This window comes from Sapajus apella, unplaced genomic scaffold (assembly GCF_009761245.1).
Source record: "Sapajus apella isolate SASKATOON/1434 unplaced genomic scaffold, GSC_monkey_1.0 scaffold20, whole genome shotgun sequence".
NCBI classification, from domain to species: Eukaryota; Metazoa; Chordata; class Mammalia; order Primates; family Cebidae; genus Sapajus; species Sapajus apella.
This window is the reverse complement of record NW_022436960.1, coordinates 2,927,730-2,952,433: the sequence shown is the minus strand read 5'-3', so window position 1 is coordinate 2,952,433 and position 24,704 is coordinate 2,927,730. Positions and strand designations below refer to the sequence as shown.

The 24,704-nt window shown below is 43.2% G+C and overlaps 1 protein-coding gene across 3 annotated transcripts in view; it reads left to right on the top strand.

Moving 5' to 3' along the window:
• WDR25 (WD repeat domain 25) overlaps nucleotides 1-24,704 on the top strand; it is a 152,167-nt gene that overhangs the window by 109,787 nt on the left and 17,676 nt on the right. The gene's annotated exons all lie outside the window — the stretch shown is intronic.

The window sequence follows — 24,704 nt, the reverse complement described above, 5'->3', positions numbered from 1 at the left end:
CAGACTCTTGTAAGGTTTCAGGCATATTCCTTTGATTCACAGTGTTCCTCACTCACTGCCTCGCAGTGTTCCTCACTCACTGCCTTGCTTCTTCCCAGGACTCAGAGCAGTGTCTGGCATAGACAGACACTCAGTAAGTATCTATGGATGAAGTGAATCAGATGAATGCTTTAACATATTAAACCATTTCCCTGTGTTAGACGTGTAGGATAGTTCAAAAATGTTTTTGCCATTTAAAATGAATAGATGTGAGGATAGAGATCAGCATTCAGCAAACTATAGCCCGAGGCTAGTCCAGCTAACTGCCTGTTTTTGTAAATAAAGGTTTATTGGAACACAGCCACGCTCATTCATTTATGTATCATCTTTGGCTGCTTTTATACTACAGTAGCAGAGTGGAGCCATTGCAACAGAGGCCACACAGCCCACAAAATCAAAGATATTTAAGATCTGGCTGACCTTGGTATAGAGAGATGTGGTTCTGACATCTGTCACCCTATTGATTGTCGGGTTTGACAGGTGAGTGTGGCTGACAAGGTGAGTGTCTTACCCCATTCTGTGTTCGTTGCAGAAAACAGGTGCTCAGAGAATGTGTTTTCCAGGTGTGAACTGTTCCTTCAGTCAGGGGTGTATAAGTTGTTTCTCTTGTTATAATCTCTAAACAAACTACTAAGTTTGTTATTTACTTTATTATACATTCCACTGTAAGAAACATCTTTGTGCATATAGCTTTTTCCACATTTGGGATTTATTTCCTTAAGCCTGGCTCTCAGAATGAAAATTTCTGGGTCAAAGCAAGCCTACATTGTGAAGGTAAGGAGTAGGTTTCTGCTGACAGAACTGAGGCGAGTGAGGCCAGACAACCTCTCTCTGGGATCTTAGGGCATGGTGAGTAGTTGGAACATATAACTTTTTAGTTACTTTCCAGTCATAGGGCTCTATGATTCCTTAAATGTAGCCAAATGACAAGTGTCAGGATTCCGGACTTCTCTAGTCCAGCCCAATTCATTACCGCAAATGGGCTGTTTGGCTCCCTGTCTCTTCTTCTTGGCTGATGTTGGCTGATCTGTCCACCTTGGATTTGATGTTTGTAGCACATCTCTTCACTGCATAGTGTCTGACTTCATCTCCAGAGGTCATCAGGATGTGTTCTGCACAAGCCAGCTGTGTGTGCTTACTCAAAGCTGGCTTCCCGCTGCTGCTGCAGCATCCTCTGACTCCTCTTCCTCCCAGCAGTCTGCTTGAACCTGGGTGTGGTCTGGAACCCAAGACGCTTGTGGCCTGACCTTTACAGTATTATGACGGTCAATTTCTCCAGGAGCCCCCTGAGCCCCCAGTGCCATTGGCCTGAGCTGCAGGAGACCTGGGCTCACGTCCTTCCTCTGTTACTCGCTTGGCTGGGTGATTTCAGGCACATTCCTTAAGCAAAAGCCTCTCTGGTCCATGACTTTTGAATTGGTATCCTAAAGTGGCAGTCCAAACACACCTCCAAAGTAGGGTTTCTCAAACTCACAGGTGTAGGAGAGAACCTAGACTCTTATTAGGATGCAGATACTGTTTCAGCAGGTCCAGGTGGGGATAAGACCCTGCATTTCTAACAAGCTCCCAGGGGATGAAGCAGGGGATAGTATGTGGACCACATTTTGAGAAGCCAGGGCCCAGAGGGCCTCTGAACTTAGAAGTCCCTTGCTTCTCTCATATGAACCTTATCCTCAATTAGCCTACACCATCTGTGACCTATCTCAGGGACATGATCACTCTTGACTCTTACTTGCCTTTGAGTGCTTTTATCCACAGGTGTTCCTTTACAGCCGCCTGGTGTGGGTGCCTGGCATCTCTGTGCCTGGCATTCCTGGCAGGGCCCAGACCAGAGCAGGTGTTCAGGGTAACCTGGAGTAAGCTGATGGAGTCAGCTGCTACTGTCTTTGTGATAGAGGCCTGTAGGAGCACCCACCTGCCCGCAACCTCAGCGACAGTGGCCACCCTAGGATCTACATAGAGGATGTGGTCCCTCTAACAAATGGGATATGAAGGCTAGCTGGAATTCAGCCATAGTGAGTCATTCCAGAAGTGTGGACAGAGGCAGGAGGACTTGGGAGACCCTGTGTCAGATGAGATATAGTGTGGTCATCCAGGCACTGTTGTTCTCTGCTAAGACTGAGCTCCTCTGCTTCCTGGTGTTCTGTGGATAACAGAGTTATGAATCTCCTGCATGTCCAGCCTTGCAGTGCTGTGGCTCTGTGCCCAGCATAGAATGGAAGCTATAGAGTTGCAGGAGAAGCCTAAGACATGGACTCAGCCATACTGGGCATTCTAGCAGGGTGGGAAATGTTCCAAGGGAGTCACCTTCAAGTTCACTTTAAGATGACTATGTATTTTGAACCAAAAGTTAGGGTAGGTAATAAAAAGAACTTCTCCTTTTGTAACATGAATGAGATTTGTTAAGAAAGCTCATATAGAGGCTTAAAACTCACATTGCAAATTTAGTCAATCACCTTTTTTGCAGGACTACATTATGGAACCCCAAGCTCAGCAGATTACCTCTCAGTTAAGGCAAGATTGAACGCTGATGATTGGAGCAGCCTTGGAAAATGTAGGACGCGTGACTCCCTGAGCTGGGAGCCTGGACTCTGCCCCAGTTCTTCTCTTTCTGTGTGCAGGGTGACATTGGGCAGGCCGGGGGCAGAGTGGTTCTTTTGCTGTCTAGCTCCTACTCTGCGCCTGAGAAAGAGTTGCAGATGCGTTCAGGTCTGCCATCTCTGCTCCTCCAGGGTCCCGCTGTACCTCTAAAACTCCGATTCCCCGCTCGCTCTGGGACTCTCATGATAAAACCAGCTCTGACAGGCTAGCTCACTTTCTCCAGCACACCGTGGTGTCACGTTAACACTAATCATCAATATTTCATGCTTGTTCCACATCTTTCTTTCTACTTTTATTATTATTTTTAAGTTTATAAAGGGACATCTTGACTTCCAGATCTTGACTTGGTTTCTTGACCTCCTTCTCTAGCTTTGTCCCATACTCTCTATAGCCACGTGTTCTAACATGCAGGTGACAGGGGAGTGGGTGACTCACCCTTGGGCCTGTGTGGGTCCTCAGTTCAGCTTCCTACAATCCCAGCCCATCACTAGTATGCTATAGCGTTCTGGTAGCGTGTAGACTCCCTGAGGGAAAGAGTTGTGCTTCATTTACCATGGTATTCCCAGCATCCAGCATAGTGCCAAGCACATAGTAGGGAGGGAGGGAAGGCAGGAAGGGCACAAACTGTCACATGAATGACTTACAGTTTTTTTTTTGGAGATGAAGTTTCGCTCTTGTTTGCCCAGGCTTGAGTGCAATGGCACCATCTCGGCTCACCACAACCTCCGCCTCCCGGGTTCAAGCGATTCTCCTGCCTCAGCCTCCCGAGTAGCTAGGATTACAGGCATGCACCCCCACGCCCAGCTAGTTTTTTGTATTTTTATAGACAGAGTTTCTCCATGTTGGTCAGGCTGGTCTTGAACTCCCGACATCAGGTGATCCGCCTGCCTCAGCCTCCCAAAGTACTGGGATTACAGGCATGAGCCACCACACCTGGCTGACTTATAGCTTTAATCAAGACAGATTCTTAAAATCACAACTGATTAGCCCAGCCAGTTGAATGAAGGCTGGGCCACTGTCATAAATTTGTTTTTCTGCTTCCCCTCCTGTGAGCATCCATAATCGCAGGATGGTAGTGATGGGAGCTGGTAAAGCAGCAGATGGTGGCTGGGCTGACCTGGCCTGACTGATCTAGAGCACAGGCCATAGCTACCAAGGGAGCATTAGAAAGTATTCCTGCCCATGGTGGCCTAGGCATCAAGTTTTTGAAAACTCTGCAGGTGATGCTAATATATAGCCAGAGTTGGGGCCATGGTGTGGGTACCTAGTGAAAATTCTGCCCCAGTGGGTGAGAACATTTTTGAGATTTGCACTCCTGTGATGGTGGCTGTCCGAGAAACAGCTTTGCCTACTTGGTTGAAAATGCCATCAGTTTTGTGGCATCGTAGGCAGGTTACTTATTTGTCCTAATGAGATTTTGATTATTCTCCATTTGTCTCTTTCACCTGTTTTATATTAAATGGCTTTTTATTTGGACTTTTTGTACTTTCCACAGTACTGACTAAGCTCTGCCACAAGCTAAACTTTGTATGCAGATGAGAGTAGGAGCCTAATGGAGGCAAAGACAGGGTGCCGAGGCTGTTCCTTATCTTTCCTGGCTCCCATTTCCTCATCCATCAAGTGGGGGCATGGTGGAGTGCCTGATGATGAGGGCCCCTTTCAGCAGCCAGTGCTGATGACAGTCTGCCTCTTGTGGGCATCATGCCGTGCAGGCTGTGTACGCAGTGGCTCATTTCTTTGTGGCCATCCTGGGAGGTGGACTGGGTGCTGCCATCATCCCCCTTCCTCTCTCAGGGCCCTGAGGCTGGGAGGGGCTGTTATACACCATGAGCACACGGCTAGTTTGTAGTCGGGTAAGACTGTGAACTGGGGTGGTTTGACGCAAAACCCTTACAGTTCCTCTTGTTCACAGTGTGAATTCAGCTTTAGTCTTAAATGAACATACAGTCATGTACCACATAATGACGTTTCAGTCAGTGTCAGACCACATATAAGACAGTGGTCCTGTAAGATTATAATAAAACTGGAAAATTAACCTAGCGATCACCTGCAGTGTTCAGCACAGTTGCCTCCCACCCAGATGTATAGCCTAGGAGCCGTAGGCTAGACCACTAGCCTAGGTGTACGTAGGCCATGCCATTGAGGTTTGTGTAAGCGCATGATGTTCACACAATGACAAAATTGCCTCATTACGCATTCCCAGACTGTATTCCTGTTGTTAAGCAACACATGACTAAAGATTGGTCAGTGAGGGCTGTGTGTTTTGTTCTTGGGGAAGCCTGCATAGACAGCCCTAGCATTCACATGTTCACTGAGCACTGCCACGTGCCTCTCTGTGCCTGGTGTCAGGACCTGGCCATGGATGGGACAGTGGTGGGTTTGTTCTGAGGGACCACAGTCCTGTAACCTTAGGCCTGAAAATGGAACCCAATGTATCTGTGAGAGCAGGCTTTCTGCTCCCTTCCCCCCAGTATTGGCAAGGAAACTAATTCTGAAACGTTCAGCTCTCGGTGCCGGGTGGGCAGCCATTGAGGGGACCGGATCTGAAGCCAGGTCTTCCTCTAATTTCTGCTTCTCCTTATTGCAGGAAGAGGACACATTTCATTTATCCATGTCACAAACATTCTCTGAACCCCCACCAGAAACCAAGCATTGTTGTCCCAGGGCATGAGGCAACAAAATCCAGTTAGACAGTCCATGTCTTAAAGCTGTAGAAGGGACTGCTGAGAACATCTATTTCTTTCAATGTTCAGTGGATCCATCAGCTTCACTGGATGTCTTCACAACTGGCTGGGGAGTCCCTGTGCATCTCCTGGGGTGTCTATAAGTCTTAGGCAGAAGTGGGCCATTGGTCCCCAGAATCTGGAACCTCAGAGACCTGCCCTGCAACCCAGTCCTCCTCTTCAGCCTTACTCTGCACCACTTTCATTGGGACTGGGTAAGAAGACCCCTGTTTAAAACCCACACATGAGCTGCCAGCAAGCTCAATGGATGACAATGGGAAGCCATGGCACTCAAGAGGGCGATGTTTCAAGACTTTCATTAACACCCACCTCATTTGATAACTTTTGCCCTTAAAAATGCAGCAGGGAATTTCAGAAGATATAAAGCAGGTTCTTTGGACCTGTACTAGTTCTATAAATATGATGTTTCTGTAATTCTGATTTACAAATCTTCTATAATACATGTTGCCACTAAAATAAACTCTGCTGCACTGAACATGCTTCTCCTTAAGGTTTTTAAAATTTTCATATTTTTGCTATTGATTTATAATTCTTTTACTTGAAAACTTATTTTAGCCTTGCCATAACTAATAGCATCCAAAAAATCATGGGCTTGATGCCCTAGTTATTTTTTTTTGTCTTAATATATTTTAAAGTAACTAAAATGATTTTTAGAGACATGGTCTCGTTCTGTCACACAGGCTGGAATGCAGTGGCATGATCATATCTCACTGCAGCCTCAAACTCCTGGGCTCAAGGGATCCTCTAGCCTCAGCTTCTCTAGTAGCTGGGACTACAGGTGCCTGCCACCATGCCTGGCTAATTTTTAAATTATCTGTAGAGAATGGGTCTCTGTATGTTGTACAGGCTGGTCTTGAACTCCTGGCCTCAAGCGATCCTCCTGCCTCAGCCCAAAATGCTGGGATTACAAGTGTGAGTCACTGTATTGGGCCTAAAGTAAATACTCATTAAATGTTTTTTGGTAACAGCTTTATTCTGTATTGTACAGTTCACTCATTCACTCAGTTCTTAGTATGTTTGCAGAGTTCTGCAGCCACAGCAGTCAGTTGAGAACATTTTCATCACCCCCAAAAAAGCCATGTTTTTAGTAGCCACTCTAGCCCCCGGGTCCCCTAGTCTCTGGCAACCTCAAATCTACTCTGTCTCTATAGATTTGTCCGTTATGGACATTTTATATAAATAGCCTTTTGTGACTGACTGACTTCTTTCACTTAACATAATGTTTTCAAGATTCATTCATATTGTAGCCTACATCAGGACTTCATTCTTGTATTTTATGTTTTTCTGATTAGACTTTATTTTTTAGAGGACTTTTATGTTCACAGAAAAAAATTAGCAGAAGGAATAGAGATTTCCATTTACCCTCTGCCTGTGCTTGTGCACAGCCTTCCCGTAATCATTCTGCATTAGAGTGGTCCATCTGTTACAGATGGTGAACCACAGTGACACATGGTTGTCACTCAGAGTCCATAGTTTACGTTAGGGTTCACTTTTGATGTTGTACATCCTATGGGTTTAGACAAATGTTTAATGAGATGTACAACAGACTGGATGTTTGTGTCCTCTCCAAAATTCCTATGTTGAGGCCCTAATGTGATGATATTAGGAGGCAGAGTGTTAGGTGGTAATTAGGACATGAAGGCGGAGCGCATAAGACTGGTAATAGTGTCCCTGTAAGAAGAGACACTAGAGAGATGAATCTCTCTCCACCATGTAAAGATACAGTGAGAAGATGGATGACTGCAAACCTGCAAGAGTGCCTTCGTTAGACACCACCTCTGTTTCTGTTGAGATGTCCTCAAGCTCAAAGATTCTTTCCTAAGCTGTATCCATGCTGCTAAACTCACAGAAAGCATTCTTAAGTATTTATTTCTCATTTTGGGGGACAGGGTCTCACACTATCTCCCAGGCTGGAGTGCAATGCTGTGATCACAGCTCACTGTGCCTCAAAGTCCTGGGCTCAAGGGATCCTCCCACCTTGGCCTCCCAAATGCTGGGATTATAGGCATGAACCACCACACCCAGCAGTGTTCTTTATTTTTGTTACAGTGTTTTTGATCACAAGCAGCTCTTTTTGGTCTTTTCTTAGAATTTCTACCTGTCTGTTTACAGTGCCCTTCTGTTCTTTCGTGTTGTCTGCTTTTTCCATTAGAGCCCTTGGTGTGTTGGTCATAGTTGTTTTAAATTTTCAATCTGATAATTCCATCATCACTGCCATATCTGAGTCTGGTTTTGATGCTTTCTCTTCAAGCTGTATCTTTTGCCTTTTAGGATGCCTTATAATTCTTTCTTGCTAGCCAAACAAGATGAGCTAGGTAAAAGGAACTGCTATGCAAAGGACTTTAGTAATGTAGTATAGTGTCAGTGGGGGCAGGGAAGCATCTTGCGACTAGGTTAGTCTTTTAGAGTCTGTGCTTCTGGACTGTGAGCTCACACGTACTTCTTAGTCCCTTCTCCCCTTTAGATAGGACAGACAACTAGAATGGGCTGGAGCTGGGTGTTTTCTTTCTCCATACAGAAGGCTAGAGAGGCAGGAATTGGGTATTTCCCTTCTCCCATGTGGAAGGCTGGAGCCAGTGGGGTTGGGTATTCCCCTTCCCCCAGGTCAGCTAGGCTGTGATGAACCCAGCAAGTTAGACTCTGGCTAACTAATTTCTCTGCAGGACAGACCCACAGAATGCTCTTTGGGAGGCTGGCTGAGGCAGGAGGATTGCTTGAGGCCAGGAGTTAGAGACCAGCCTGGGCAACACAGCGAGATCCTGACTCTAAAAAAACAAACAAACAATCAATCAACATAGCAAGATTCTGACTCTACAAAAATAAATAAATAAAAAGAAGAAGAATAGAATGCTCTATTATGTTTCAAAGTAGTTCCTTTTCTCCTTCTGCTGGAAACATAAGGGGATTTTCTCCAGTCTTCTCTGTGAGAACCTGGTAGCTCCTGGAGGTAAAATGCACAAAATTTTCAGGGCCACTGATGACCAGGTCTTCCATAGTTTTTAATCTCTCTGACTTGTCCACAATGAGCCTCTAGCAATTTGTCAATTATAATTCCATTTCCTGGCCCTGGTTCCTGTGGAAATTTCTGCTCCAATACCTTGTGATTGTCTATTCACCTGTCTGTGTCTCCAATTTTGAGTCTATTCACCTGTCTGTGTCTCCAGCAGTTTGCCTTGTGATCTCACTTCTTTTATGGATCTAAAAAGAGTTTTACAGTTTGTAAGGAGCTTATAAATCAAAACTTGTTGTTTTGATTTATAAGCTCCTTACATGCCAGACCAGCAACAAGAAGTCTTCCACTTCTTTTTATGACCAAATAATATTCCATTGTATGGATATACATATTTTGTTTCTCCATTCTCTAGTCGCTGGACATTTGCATTGTTTCCATTTACGGACATTTGTTTTTAAATTTTTATGTGGACATATGTTTTCGTTTCTCTTGGTTTATCCTAGAAGTGGAATTGCAAAGTCATATGGTTGGTAGCTGTGTGTGTAGCCTTTTGAGAAACTGCCAGACTGTTTTCTAAAGTGGTTGCACCATTTTATATTCTCATCACCAATATATGAGGGTTCTGATTTTTCCATATCCTCACCAATACTTGTTCTAACTTGTCTTTTGTATTATATCTATCCTAGTGGGTACGAAGTAGTATCTTTTTTGATTTCCTTGAGGTTTGATATAGAACTCTTCAGATTGTATATTTCTTTATGAGTGAGACTTGGTAGCTGCATGCCTCAAATAATTGGTTCGTTTCATCTAAGTTGTGAAACTTAATGTACATAAACTGATTTGTAATATTTTCTTTTTCTTTTGATATTTTTAGAGCCTGTAGTGATGTCTCCTCTTTCATTACCAGTAATGGTATTTGTGTCTTTTTTCTTAGTCATTGTGACTAAGAAAATCTTATTAATCATTTCAAAGAAACACTGACTTTCTCCCCTTTTTTCTACTTCCTTAATTTCTGCTCTAATTTTTATTTTCTTCTGTCTGCTTGCTTTGGATTTAATTTGCTTTTCTTTTTCTAGTTTCTTAAGGAGGCAAGTTAGGCCACTGATTTGAGATCTTTTTTAATATAAACATTTTAATGCTACACATTTTCCTCTCAGCACTGCTTCATCTGTATCCCACAAATTTTAATTATAATATGCTGACTGTATTTTAATTTTAATTTTAATCCAATTACAAAAACTTTCTCATTTTCTTTAGACTTTCTCTTTGACATATGGGCTATCTAGAAGTGTATTGTTTAATTTCCAAGCATGTGGAAACGTGGAGATTTGCCAGATTATCTTTCTTTTTCTTTTCTCTCCCCTCCCTTCTCTTCTTCTCTTCTTTTCTTCTCTCTCTTCTCTCTTCTCTTTCTGACAGAGTCTCTCTTTGTCCCCTAGGCTGGAGTGCAGGGTTGTGATTTTGGCTCACTACAAACTCTGCCTCCCAGATTCCAGCAATTCTCATACCTCAGCCTCCGGAATAACTGGGACTACAGACGTGCGCCACCACGCCCAGCTAATTTTTGTATTTAGTAGAGACGGGGTTTCACCATGTTGATCAGGCTGGAAGATCTCTTTCTATCATTAATTTCCAGTTTAATCCTGGTCAGAAAACATACTTTGTATTTCAGTTCTTCTGAATTTGCTAAGGTTAGCTTTATGGCCCAGAATATAGCCTGCTATGTTGAATGTTCCCTCTTCTCTGTGCATTTTGCTGTTGCTGGGCAGTGTGTTCTATAAATGGCAGTTTGGTCAATTGGTTGAAGATGGTGTCTGTTCTTTTATATCCTTGCTGTTTTTTTTTTTTTTTTTTTTTTTAAATCTATTTGTTCTTTTAGTTACGGAGAGAGGAGTGTTGACATCTCCTGGTATAATTGTGGATTTGTGTATTTTTCTCTTCAGTTCTGTGATTTTTTGCTTCGTATACTTTGAAGCTGCCAGAGCAGCTCCACTGGGGTCCTCCTCTCAGGTCAAAGCTGTTAGAGAAAATCAGAAAATAGAAAAGAAAGAAAAAAAAAGAAATTGGGTTCCCACCTCTGTCCTAGTCACTTCTCTGAGTTTTTCTCTCTCTCTCCCAAGCCACGTGCTCATTTCCTTTTTGAGTCCTTAGGGAGTTGCTTTTTGTATTTTGTCCAGAATTTCAGTTGTCATCAGTGGAGAGGTGGGCTGTAGGAGGTGTGTTCCAGTTTAGCCTTAGGTTGATTTTGAACATATTTTCCTTTTTCCCTTGCATTTCCCTTCTTTTTGGCTAGACGTCACCTGCCCTCCAAGTCTCCACCGATTTCCTCTCCAGAAAATCTTCCCAAGCCCGACTGAATTGGGTATCTCCCCACCCTGCCAGGTGATTCTGCTTCCACAGCCTGACAGCCTGGGTTGTAGCCCCTGGTTGTCCCCAACTGGGATGTGAGTCCCGTGAGGGCGGGGAGACAGGATGGCCTCTTCCAACCTGGTATCCGCAGACCCTGTGTGTGCTGGCACGTGGTCAGCAGTTCAGTCACTGTTTCTTGAATAAGTGATTGTACCCACCTCCATGGACCTGCAGTATAACTCTGCAAAGATTGTATGACTTTATGAAAGTTCATGCAATTCAATTTGTGCTCCAGCAAATAGATTCCCAGTTTCAGGAGGGTGTTGATGGCTGTGTGGTTTTAAGCACACAGATGTTCCATGTACCCTGTCAGAGGGCAGGCTTCCTGGCAACCACAGCCTTTTCTCACACCACCGAAGGAAGACTGCTTGGCGCTTCTCCGCGAATCTGGTGCGGAGGCTGCAGAGGGAGATGCATGTGCCGAAAGGGGACCGAGGGCCACATTCCGTAATGAGCGGGCCATCATCATGCCCAGTTCAGAAGGGAGACGAGGAGTGAATATCCCTCCTTACCCTCTGCATTCCCCTTTTCCACCAAGCAGGTTTCTTGGTTTTTAATCACAGTCTTTGTCTTGAATTTTTTTCTTTTCAAAAAGGTCTGATTTTCTGGCTTGCCTCACTTGTTTGCTCATTGAACACTGTGGAGCACCTGCCTAATTTAGAGGATTCAGAGAAGCTGCAGGAAATGCCTCTTGCCCTGCTGCTGGCACCACCTCCACCCAGTTGCTGGCCCAGCCAGAAACCTCTGCAGCAGCTTAGGGTCTCCCTTCCCCACTATCCCAATCCCCTGTGTCCTCTTCCAGGGCCAACATGTGAGGTTGTGCAGGCTGTCCAGTACAGAGAGGCACCTGGCTGAGGGGTAGGTGGGGTCTGGATTCCATTCCATGCCCTTGATTTGGGGCGGTTTCTACTTGAAGGGCTTTCTCTAATAGGAACCAAGGTGCCATGTGGGCCAGTGGCAGCCCTGTCCCTCACCTTCTGTCTCTTACTTTGTCTGGGTGGGGCTGTGAGCCGATGAGAGGGCTTGTGGTGGGGTCCCTCTGTGACTTGGGTGCAAGCAGGGTATAGGGATAGCAAAAAACGGCCTTGGAGAGCTGGAGACCCAAGTGCTGCCCACAACTTCAGAATGGAGGGTGAGGCGGTTGTTCTCTAGGTGCTCATTTTGATTAGAAAAGGAATACATGCTCTTTGTTGGCTACTTGAGAAATGGAAAAATATAAAGAAGATAACCCATTAAACTTCAGCCCAGCCATAACTACCATGGACAGTTGGTATTCTTCATTCAGTTGTTTTATGCATATATATTTACATTTTTATATAATTGTCCATCAGCTTAATATAATATCATTAGCATCTCCCACATTGTTAAAAGGTTTTGGATGCTATAATTTTTAATAATTACCCAATATATTATTCCAAGATGTATTTAACCAGTCCTCTATTGTTGGGTGTTTATAAGATTTCCAGTGGCTCCCTTATTACAACACTAAGGCAAATGTCTCTGCACATTAATTCCTAAATGCAGAATGAGTCTAAGGGTAAGCATGGTTGTTAGGTTCTGGAAACCCCTGCCTGCTTTCTTCCAGAAGGGGTTGCCAGCTAACCCTGAAGAATGGGGTTCATTGGTTAGTTAGTTTTTTTTTTTTTTTTGAGATGGAGTCTTGCTCTGTTGCCAGGCTGGAGTGCAGTGGTGCGATCTCGGCTCACTGCAACCCCCGCTTCCTGGGTTCAAGCAATTCTCCTACCTCAGCCTCCCAAGTAGCTGGAATTACAGGCACACGCCACCAAATCCAGCTAATTTTTGTATTTTTAGTAGAGACAGGGTTTCACCATTTTGGTCAGGCTGGTCTTGAACTCCTAACCTTGTGATCTGCCTCCCTCGGCCTTCCAAAGTGCTGGGATTACAGGCTTGAGCCACCGTGCCTGGTCAGTTTGTTTGTTTTCAGTGTAGTTGAAACTTAGGCATGTTCCCCTCCGTCCTGGAGGAAGGCTCTGGTACAGAGAGATGAACTGGAGATGGGGTGGTGGCTGAGGAAGCAGGGTGGGTGTAGGGAAGAAAGGCACCTTCTTCTCAAGGCAGGAAGGAAGTGAGGATGGTGGATGGGGCAGATGGGCCATAGGAGGCTGCCTTCCTTCCAGAGCTGCTGTCCTGGGCTGTTGATGGGTGAAGTTTGCTGTGTTCTGTTTTGCCCCCAGTCCTTGCTAATCAGCCCAGCCAAGCATCTCAGAACTCAAAGGGGTGACCAGCTTTCACTGCATACCTGGTGAATGTAGAATTCAGTGTTTGGAGTCAGGTGGGATACAAGGACTGGAAATTGATAGTTGATGAGGAGACAGAGCTGTCCCCTAGATGGGGGATGGTATAAGTGTTGGGAAATGGCGTCCTGCAGCCCTCCAGCCCCACCCCACCCAGAGGTTCCCTGGGACCTGGTTGCTGTCTTCCCAGAGGTGCCACAGCTCTCCTCCCCTCCTTCTCTTACCTGCAGGTCCTCTCTGTGCACCAAGGAGGAGGACGAGCCTGACTGGATGGGGCAGCTCCCTGCTGGTGCACTGTGTGTGCTCCTGGTGTGGACACTGGAGGGGCCTGAGGGTGGGGTGGCTTGCTCAGCCTCACCTCTGCCTTGCTGCGGTTCTATGTGGTTCAGGGCCTGCGGGGGGCCAAGGGGAGACCCTGCCCTAATTTGGTGGCCTGGAGGCAGGCCACCTCGTCTCTTCTGCTCCGTGTTCCAGGCACCGAGGAGGGTGAAGCAGCTCTGACTATGGAGGGTGGAGGAGCATGGATGGGGATGGTCACATGGAGGCATGCTGGGCACGGGGCATACTCTGTGGCCCAGCCCATGGCCAGTGCACCACAAAGTGGCCTTTTTTGGTCCTTGTTGACCCTGTGCCTCATCAGAGAGATAGACCCCTCCCCTCAGTGCCCTGGTTTGTTTCTCTGGGGCTCTGCTCAGAGTCGGCCTGAGCCTCTGTCCATTGTCCTACGTGGCTTCTTGGGGGTTGAGAGTGTGGGGAGGAGGCAGCTGCAGGTGGTGCTGCAAGGCAGGGGCCTGGGTGCTCCAGAGTTGGGCTGCGCTTGCAGGTGGCTACATTGTTAGAGCTCAATTTTAATTCGTGGCTTCACTATAAAGTGAGGAAAACCAATTTTTCACTTGAGAGGATCAACACATAGATACATGTGTAATTGTCTACTTCTGCTTCTCTTCCTGTCCCTTGTGTTTTGTATCCGTAATTTAAAATTTCACAGTCTTCAACATGACAGTTTCTCTGTGGGTATGTTTAGATTCAATTCAAATTCAGCAAGCACTAATTGAGCAGCTACTTTGTGCACTGGGCGACCTGGTGTAGTGCACGGTACAGAGGAGTCAGGCTCGAATGTCGGGCCACGAAGTTGATGTGACAGTGGCTCTGTCTCCACCTCCCTTCATGATTGTGGGCAGGACGCATCACCTCTCTCACCTCATGTCCTCAGCTGTACAGTGCAGCTGGCGAGCCTGACTTCCCAAAGTGGTCACTAGGATTAAGGAGGTCACATGTAAGGCACCTAGCAAGAGGCATGGCACTTAAGTGTTCAGTACATGCTCCTGGCCATCTTGATGTTTTCAGAATATGATCACAACAGGGCTGTGCTCTCCACGAGCTCACAATTGGCCATCATGAACTGTCTTCGGTTTTACTAAAAGTGGAGCAGAGATTGTACCTTCCCCCAAGCCAGGCAGCATACCTGACCAAAATGTCAAGTGCTGTGCTTTTCGGCTGATGATGTTCTAACCCAGTGTGATAACACAGGTCATCTCAGGCTGATCAGAAGCTCAGATACACATTCTCCCATGTTTTGATTAATTTTTAAAAGGGAATTAATTATTGCTGAATAAGTGTGGATGCTCAGGATGTGCGGGAAAAGAACCTAAAATGGGAACTTCGGAGCTGTCACTGTGGGAACCCCTGCCTATGGCACCCCAGGAGCTGTCAGAGGTCCTATGATTCCCACATGGCAACAAGCCAGTAAATACCCTCCAAGATAGAGGAAAGTGCAGCTCAGCCCCTCCTGACAGATGGAGAACCCGAGGACCAGAGAATGGGAGCATTGAATGTGGGGGCTCACAAGGGCCCGTGGGGCCTTTTCCTTGGAGGAGGAGGCTGTGAAACGGTCCCTCAGGCAACTCAGAGGACGGTGCAGTCTTACTGGAGCTGTGCAGGAGACAAGGGCCAGCTTCCTCTCACTCTCCAGGAGCCCCCAGGAAGCCCCCCTCCCCTGTCCCCACCTGCCACCCCTTGGTGGATCCTGTCCCCCATCCCTCCCCAGTCTAGGCCCCATGACCTGTCCCCAGACAGCTCTTTGGGCTGTATGTTGGGGCTCACACCTAGGAAGCCTGTCCTTGGGGAACGTGTTCTGCTTCTGCTTGGACCCAGTGGAAGTGCCTCAGCCATGGTCCCTAGAGAGTTGTGGGAGGTGCAGGTAGAACTCCCCACAGTGGCTGGCCCTTGCCCTCCCACTTGGCTCTGAGCCTGGTGCCATCCTCCTCTCTGCATTGTGCAAGGGACAGTTTCACAACCTCCCTGCTTAAAGGGAAAGGCCCAAGGCTCTCATGAGTCCCACACGTTCGGCGCTGTCATTCCCTGGTGTTGTTTCCTGTCTGTCAGGAAGGGCCTGAACACTACGACCGGGCCTGCGTGCAGCACAACCCCCGATCATTAGCTGGGAATGGCTCTGACGAGGCCTTCTTGCTGCGAGTAGTCTGCTCCCTCTCCTGGAGTCGCAGTCGGGGAGCTGGGGCCCCCAAGATACTCAACAGGCTGCTCCGGGAGCTGGAGGCCCCAAGACACTCACAGGTTGCTTCCCACCTGCCAGCGCCAGTTCCACCAGTGTCCTGGAGCTGCTCGATTTAGATTTTTTCATTAGGGGTCCTACAGACACTTGCTGAATTTACCACTGCATGGCCGCTGTGGGGGAACATGAGGCTCCTCCCTGCACAGCTGAGGGGAGGAGCCGGTCTCCAGAGTGCATTGTGATGGGAACTGCTGTGGGGGCTGATGAAAGACTCACAGAAGAACGAGCTGATGATTTTGCTTGCCACATTGGGAGGCTTGGCTGGCAGAGGGTTTCCTAGTTTTCTAGGCAGCAAGTCAAGGTAGGGTATTTTAGGCATAAGGAATGTACAAAGACACATAGACTAAAGGGAACGACACGTGAGGGGTTTTTGTTGTCGGAGAACACGCAGTGTCTGTGTCCGTGCATGCACGTTTGTGTGTCTGTGTCCGTGTGTGTGCGTATGTGTGCGCACGCGTGTGTGTGTGTGTGCATGTGCATTCAGAGGAGAGTTAGGAAACAAGACCAACCTGGCTGCCCATGCCGGCCAGTGCAGGGCCTCTGCCCTGGCCATTTTTAGGTGGTGACCCAGAGCTGAACACCCCAAGGGAGGCTTTGGAGGTAAGGGAGACCTCCCCAGACACGCCCAGCATGCTGTCACCATTGCCCTTAAAGTGTGTCCCCTGGGAGCCTGAGCCAGCACATCAGTTACACCTGAATGTAAAAGGGAAAGGTGTCCCCCACTCCGCCCCTGTATGTGGCTATTAAAGCATGCCATCTTTAAGCCTCATTAAGGAGTATTAAATGCTAATGAATTTAGAGAGGGGTGTCTTGGGGCCTCTGTTTCCTTGGGAACATTTGAAAGCAGGTGCTTTATAATGAGCTGTACCTATTTAAAAGTGAGCCGTGAGGGCCACTTTGATAGGCTGGATCTCAGATGCTGATGGGCAAGTGTGAACAAAGCCAGTGGTGGCCAGTGGAGATGCTTTGTGCTCTCAGAAGTGTCATTTCTCTGGTGGTTTCTATAGAAACCACTGGCACCTAAGTAGGAGAATTGCTGGGCTCCTGGGTTTCACGTACTCAATACGACTTTGTCCCCAGTCCTGGCCCAATCCCCAAAGACTGCTGGATTCCCGTTGGCAGAGTGGAGTTGGATTCTGGACAGATGGGACAGATGTATGCTACCACAGGTGTAATTTGCTTTCATTGTGTCTGTTCTGTACCCATGGTTTGATTTCAGTTGCTCCCCACTCTGCTTATTATTTCAGTCCCAGCTGATAAGAAGAAGCGTTAACATTTGTGGAGCTGATTCCTTCCCTCAGAGCACTTTAAAGAAACTTTTTATTATTGAAAAATCTAAATATATACCTAAGTAGAAAGATTAATTAATGAACCTTATGCAACCAGCATCTTGTTTTAACAATTATGAAATTATGGCCATGCTTATTTTATCTATAATCCTACCCATTTCCCAACAGTCTCTGCCCTCCCTACCCTCACCACGGATTATTTTGAAGCGGATCCCAGATATCCTATCACTTTATTTGTAAATACTTTTGTTTCTTTAGAAGATGTGGGATTAAAAAACTATTATCCTATCTAGTAATTTAGCAATAATTCCTTAATATCATCAACTCTCTAATCCATGTTCATATTTCCCTGATTGCCTCATAATATGCTTTAGACAGTGTCTTGTGGAAATCAGGACCCTAACATTTGATTGCTAAGTCTCTTAAGCCTATAGATTCGTTTCCTACTTTCTTTTTCTCATAACTTATTTGTTGGGTAATAAATCAGTTCTTTGTTCTATATCTTCTGACTGTATCCCTCTGGTATAATTTAACTGATTCCTCTGTTCCTTCTGTATGTCTTATGAACTGATAGTTTCATCTTATGGCAGGTCACTGGGGGAGCTTGTGAGTCTGCTTCTGCTTCCAGGGCTCTTTCCTATTGTATGTATCAGCGCTCCTTGTTGCTGAGTCGTATTCCATCGTATGGACCTACCATAGTTTGTTTATCCAGTCACCTGTGGATGGATGTTTTTTGTTGTCTCCAGTTTTTGGCTGTTACGAGTAAAGCTGCTGTGAACATTCATGAGCAGGTCTGTGTGTGGATATACATTTTCATTTCTTTGGGTAGATAACTGAGAGTGGAATTGCTAAGTGGCATAGTATATGTATATATTTAAATTTATAATAAGTCACCAGACTGTTTCCAAAGTGGTTGTACCATTTTGCATTTCCATCAGCAGTGTGGGAAAGTGTCAGTTACCTCACATTCTCACCAACACTTGGAGTTGTCAATCTTTTTTTTTTTTTTTTTTTTTTAGACGGAGTTTCACTCTTGTTGCCTAGGCTGGAGTGCAATGGCGCGCTCTCGGCTCACCTCAACCTCCGCCTCCTGGGTTCAGGCAATTCTCCTGCCTCAGCCTCCTGAGTAGCTGGGATTACAGGCACGCGCCACCATGCCCAGCTGATTTTTTGTAGTTTTAGTAGAGTTGGGGTTTCACCATGTTGACCAGGATGGTCTTGATCTCTTGACCTCGTGATCCACCCGCCTCGGCCTCCCAAAGTGCTGGGATTACAGGCGTGAGCCACCGCGCCTGGCCAATCTTTTTCATTTTAGTTATTTTAGTGGGTGTGTAGTGGTATCTGATTGTGGCTTTAATTTCTTCTCCCTGATGACTAATGATGGTGACTATCTTTTTGTGGACTTCTTGACCATTTGAATGTCTTCTTTTGTGAAGGAGCTGTTTAAATTCTTTGCCTATATAAATGTATTATTATTACTGAGTTATAAGAGTCTTTATATATTCTGGAATTATTTTATCCTATTACATAGTTTTTTGTGTTCTAAGAAATCTTTACCTATCCTAAGTTTGCAAAGATTTTCTCCTATATCTTCTTCTAGAAGTTTCATAGAGTTTTTGTTGTACATTTATTCAGGAGTATGGTATATTTTCAGTTAATTTTTGTTTATGGTGTAAGATAAGATTTGATGGTTATTTATTTCTTTTGCTATGTGGGATACCCAGTTGTTCTGGCACCATTTGTCGAAATGACATTATATTTCCTCGTTAGATTGTTTTTGGAGCATTGGTGGAAAATCAGTTTGCCGCATAAGGATTTCTTTCTGGCTTGTCAATTCTATTCTATTGATTGATATGGCTATCATTTTACCAATACCATACTCTTTTGGTTATTGTAGCTTTATAATAATTTTTGAAATTGAGAAGTTTAAGCCTCAAACTTCGTTTTCCTTTTTCAAGATTTTTCTTGCTATTCTAAGTTATTTACATTCCTATTTCAACTTTAAAATCAACTTATGTTTCTCTACAAAGATATTGATTATGTCCAATCTGTAGATCAATTTGGGGATAACTGACATCTTAATAATGTTGAATCTTCTTATCCATGAACGTAGTCCATCTTTTCATTTATTTGGATCTTCTTTAGTTTGTCAGCAGTGTTTTGTAGTTTTCAGTGTTTAATGTTACACATGTTATATTAATTTATTCCTCAGTTTCTCATGTTTTTGGATACTAATGTGAGTGGAATTTTATTTTTTATTTCATTTTCCTGTTGTTTGGTATTAGTATATAGGAATACTGTTAACTTTATTTTTTAAAAAATAATTTCAACTTTTATTTTAGATTCAGGGGATACATGTGCAGGTTTGTTACCTGGGTATAATGCATGATCTTGAGGTTTCAGGTATGATTGATCCCTTCACCCGGGTACTGAGCATAGTACTCAATAGTTAGTTTTTCAACCCTTGCCCCCTCCCTCTCTTCACCCTCTAGACTGCAGTGTCTTTTGTGCCATCTTTGTTTCCACAAGTACCTAAAGTTTAGGTTCCACTTATAAGTGAGAACATGGAGTATTGGGTTTTCTGTTCCTGCATTAATTTGCTTAGGAAAATGGCCTCCAGCTTCATCCATATTGCTGCAAAGGACATGATTTCAACCTTTTTTATGTCTGCATATAGTAATCCATGGTATATATTTGCCACATTTTCTATATCCAGTCTACCACTGATGGGCACCTAGATGGATTCCATGTCTTTGCTATTGTGAATAGTGCTATGATGAACATGTGAGTGGATGTGTCTCTTTGATAGAATACCATTTCCTTTCAGATATATACCCATAGTGGGATTGTTGGGTCAAATGGTAGTTCTGTTTTAAGTTCTTTGAGAAACCTACAAACTGCTTTCTACAATGGCTGAAATAACTTACATTCCCACCAACAGAATATAGGTGTTTTCTTTTCTCTGCAGGCTTGCTAGCACCTGTTGTTTTTTGACTTTTTAATAATAGCCATGCTGTCTGGTGTGAGAAGTTATCTCATTGTGATTTTGGTTTGCATTTCTCTGCTGACTAGTGATGTTGAACATTTTTTCATATTTGCTGTCTGCCTCTATGTCTTCTTTTGAGAAGTGTCTGCTCATGTCTTTGGCCCATTTTTTAATGGGGTTATTTGTTTTTTGCTTGTTCAATTGTTTAAATTTCTTATAGATTCTGGATATTAGATCTTTGTCAGATGCATAGTTTACAAATATTTTCTCTTATTCTGTAGGTTGTCTGTTTACTCTCTAGATAGTTTCTTTAGAAGCTCTTTTGTTTAATTAGGTCCTACTTGTTAATTTTTGTTTTTGTTGCAGTTGCTTTTGAGGACTTAGCAATAAATTCTTTCTTAAGGCTCATGTCCAAAATGATGTTTCCTAGGTTTTTTTTTTTTTTAAATAGGATTCTTAAAGTCTGAGGTCTTACATTTAAATCTTGAGTTAATTTTTGCATATAGTTAAAGGCAGGGCCAGTTTCATTCTTCTGCATCTGGCTAGCCATCTATCCCAGCACCATTTATTGCATAGGGAATCCTTTCCCCATTGCTTATTTTGGTTGACTTTGTTGAAGATCAGATGGCTGCAGGTGTCCAGCTTTATTCTGGGTTCTCTATTGTGTTTAATTGGGCTATGTGTCTGTGTTTGTGCAGTACCATGCTGTTTTGGTTACTTTAGCCTTATAGTATATTTTGAAGTCAAGTAATAATGATGCCTCCAGTTTTGTTCTTTTTGTTTAAGATTGCTTTGGCTATTTGGGCTCTTTTTGGGTTCCACATGAATTTTAGAGTAGTATTTCTGGTTCTGTGAAAAATGACATTGGTAGTTTGATAGGAATGGCATTGGATCTGTAGATTGCTTTGGGCAATATGGCCATTTTAACGATATTGTTTCTTCCAGTCCATGAGTATGGAATGTTTTTCCATTTGTTTGTGTAGTTTATGATTTCTTTCAGCAGTATTTTGTAGTTCTCCTTGTAGAGATCTTTCACCATCTTGGTTAGATGCATTCCTGGATATTTGTGGGTTTTTTTTATGGCTACTGTAAATGGGATTATATTCTTGATTTGTTCTCAGATTGAATGGTATTAGTGTATAGGAACACTATAGATTTTTGTACATTGACTTTTTTTTTAATTTTGAAACTTTACGGAAGTCATTTATTAGTTCCAGGAGCCTTTGGCATAGTCTTGAGGGTTTTCTAGGTATAGAATAATATTATCTGCAAAGAAAGATAGTTTGGCCTCTTTTTTTCCTATCTCGATGCTCTTTATTTCTCTTGCCTGACTCATTGTACAAAGCCAACATCTCCTACCAAAACTTGGCATGAAAAAAGTAAACTACAGGCCAGTATCCCTGGTGAACATAGATGCAAAAATCCTTAATAAAATACTAGTAAACCAAATCAGTAGCACATCAAAAAGTTAATTCACCATCATCAAGTAGGCTTCATCCCTGGGATGTGAGGTTGGTTCAATATATGTGAATTAATAAATGTGATTCACCACATAGACAGAATTAGAAACAAAAACTATATGTTTATCTCAATAAACACAGAAAAAGCTTTTATTAAAATCCAACATCCTATCATGATAAAAATCCTTAAGAAACTAGGCCTTGAAGGAACATACCTTAAAATAATAAGACAAACCCCCAGCCAACATCATACCGAATGGGCAAAAACTGGAAGCATTCCCCTTGAGAACTGGAATAAGACAAGGGTGTCCACTGTCAGCATTCCTAATTCAACTAGTACTGGAAGTCCTAGACAGAACAATCAGGCAAGATAAAGGACTTTTTTATATGGACTGTGTATTGTGTGACCTTACTAAATTCACTTCTAGTCCTTGTAGCATTTTCATAGATTATTTAGAAATTTTAATTTACATGATCATGTTGTCTATACAGTTTTACAGCTTTGTTTCTAATGTGTATGCAATTATTTCTTTTTCTTGCTATATTACAAGGACTAGAACCTTCAGTACAATATTGAATAGAATTTGTGAGAATGGACATTTTTGTCTTGCTTCTCGTGTTGCCCTAAAATTGTTTTTAACTTTATTTTTTAATGGCTGTGGTGTCTTCATTTCTTCTTGTTGATCTAAGTGCCAGTCTGGTATCATTACTCTCCAGGCTTCAGAACTTCCTTTAGCATTTCTTATACTACAGATTTGTGGTAGGCGATTCTCTGTTTTTGTTTATCAAAAATGTCTTTGTTTTGCCTTCATTTTTGCCATGTCCTGCCCTCTTTATACTTTTATGGAAATACAGTTGACATACAACAAGCTGCACATATTCGAAACATACAGTTTTTTGACATATTTGTACATCCGTGAAATACCACTCTCAAATAATGCATCCATTACATTCAAAATTTTTGTGCCTCTATGTTTACTTCTAGAAGTTGTATAGCTTTGGGTTTCATATTAAAGCCTGTGATCTTATTTAGTATTAATTTTTGTGTATGATACAGGTATGGATGTAGTTTCATGTTTTTGCCTGTGAATAATCACATTTCTGCAGCATTTGTTGAAAACAATATCTGTGCCTTTACACCTCTGTGGGAAATCAATTGGCTAAATATATGTAGGTCTATTGTTGTACTCTCTCTTCTGTTTCATTGATTTCTGTTTTTTTTTAATTAAAAGAAAAATTTTTGTAAGCAGTTACAGTAGCTCATGCCTGTAATCCCAGCACTTCGGGAGGCCAAGTGGGTGATCACTTGAGGTCAGGAGTTCGAGACCAGCCTGGCCAAAATGGCAAAACCCTGTCTCTACTAAAAGTACACAAAATAGCTGAGTGTGGTGGTGTGTGTCTGTAGTCCTGGCTGAGGCAGGAGAATTGCTTGAACCCAGGAAGTAGAGGTTGCAGTGAGCTGAGATCATACCACTGTACTCCAGCCTGGGTGACAGAGTGAAACTCCATGTCAAAAAAAAATTAATTTTTAGAAGCAGGTTTCCCTGTGTCATCCAGGCAGTGGCATGATCATGGCTCCTGTAGCATTGAACTTCTGGGCTCAAGCGATCCTTCTGCCTCGGTCTTCTGAATAGCTGGGACTATAAGTGTGCACTGCCACACTCGGCTAATTAAAAAAAATTTTTTTGGTCAGGCTTGGTGGCTCCTGTCTGTAATTCCAGCAGTTTGGAAGGCCAAAATGGGTGGATCACCTGAGGTCAGGAATTCAATACCAGCCTGGCCAACATGGTGAAACCCTGTCTCTATTAAAAATACAAAAATTAGCCAAATGTGGTGACAGATGCCTAAAATCCCAGATTCTTGGAGGGCTGAAGCAGAAGATTCACTTGAACCTGGGAGGCGGAGGTTGGAGTGAGCTGAGATTGCACCATTGCACTCTAGCCTGGGCGACAGAATGAGACACCGTCTCAATAAAAAATAAAATGTTTTTGTAGAGACAGGGTCTAACCATGTTGCCCAGGCTGGTCTCAAACTCCTGGCTTCAAGTGATCCTCTCACCTTGGCCTCCCACAGCACTGGGATTAGTGGTGTGAGCCAACACACTGGCCCCACTGATTTATTTGTCTACCTTTATACCATTGTTTTAATCATTCTAGTATGATAATGAGACTTTAAATCAGCGAGTATAAGCCTTCCACTTTTGTTCTTTTTCAAAATTGGTTTGACTACTCTAGGTTCTTTGTATTTACATTTCAATTTTATAATTGTTTTGCCAATTTATGCAAAAAAACCAGCTGAACTTTCAATGATATTGCATCTCGTCTGTAGAGCAATTTGGGAAAGAACTGAACTGTTAACAGTTTTCTTTCTTTCAACCCATAAGCATAGTATACTTCTCTATTTACTTAAATCTTTAATTTTTCTCACCAATGTTTTGTAGTTTTCATAGTATAGATCTTTCACATTTTTTGTCAGATTTATCCTAAGTATTTATATTTTGATGCTATTGTAAGTGGTATTTTAAAATTTAAATTTCTGGTTGTTCATGGTTAGTGTATGGAAAAACTGTGGCTATGTGAATATTCACCTTGAATTCTATAACTCTTCTAAACTCATTTGTTAGTTCTGGTTGTTTCTTTGTAGATTTCTATTGGATTTTCCATGTAGAAATATTGTCTGTTAATAAAGTCAGGTTTAGTTCTTCTCCAATCTGGATGCTTTATCTGTCTCTATCTTCTATCTATCTATCTATCTATCTATCTATCTATCTATCTATCTATCTATCTATCTATCATCTATCTACCTATCTATCTATCTCCCTCCCTCCCTCCCTCTACTTATCATCTATTTTGTCTGTTCATCCTTCCCTCCCTTCCTCCTTTTCTCCTTCCCTTCCTTCCTTTCTTATTTCCTATTGCACTGGCTCAGACCTCTAGAACAATGTTGTCTAAAAGTGGTGAGAGTGTATGTTCTTGCCTTGTTTCTGATCTTAGAGGGAAAGTATTCATTCTTTTTCAGTTACATATGATGTTAACTAGTTATTTTATACATGTCCCTATCAGTTCGAATACACTCCCTTTTATTGTTAGTTTGCTGAGAGTTTTTTAAAAATCATGAATGAATGTTAGATTTTGTCAAATGCCTTTTTCCATTTATTGAAATGTTCATATGTGGTTTTTTTTTCTTATTCTGTTAATACAGTGTATTTCGTTGATCGATTTTCAAATATTAGAACAACCTTGCATTCCTGGGATAAATGTTACTTGATCATGATATATTATTCCCTTTGTATATTTTGGAATTATATCAGTTAAAGTTGTGTTAGGAATTTTTGCATCTATGTTTATGAGGGTTATTGATCTGAACTTTTTTTTTTTTTTTTTTTTTTTTTTTTTT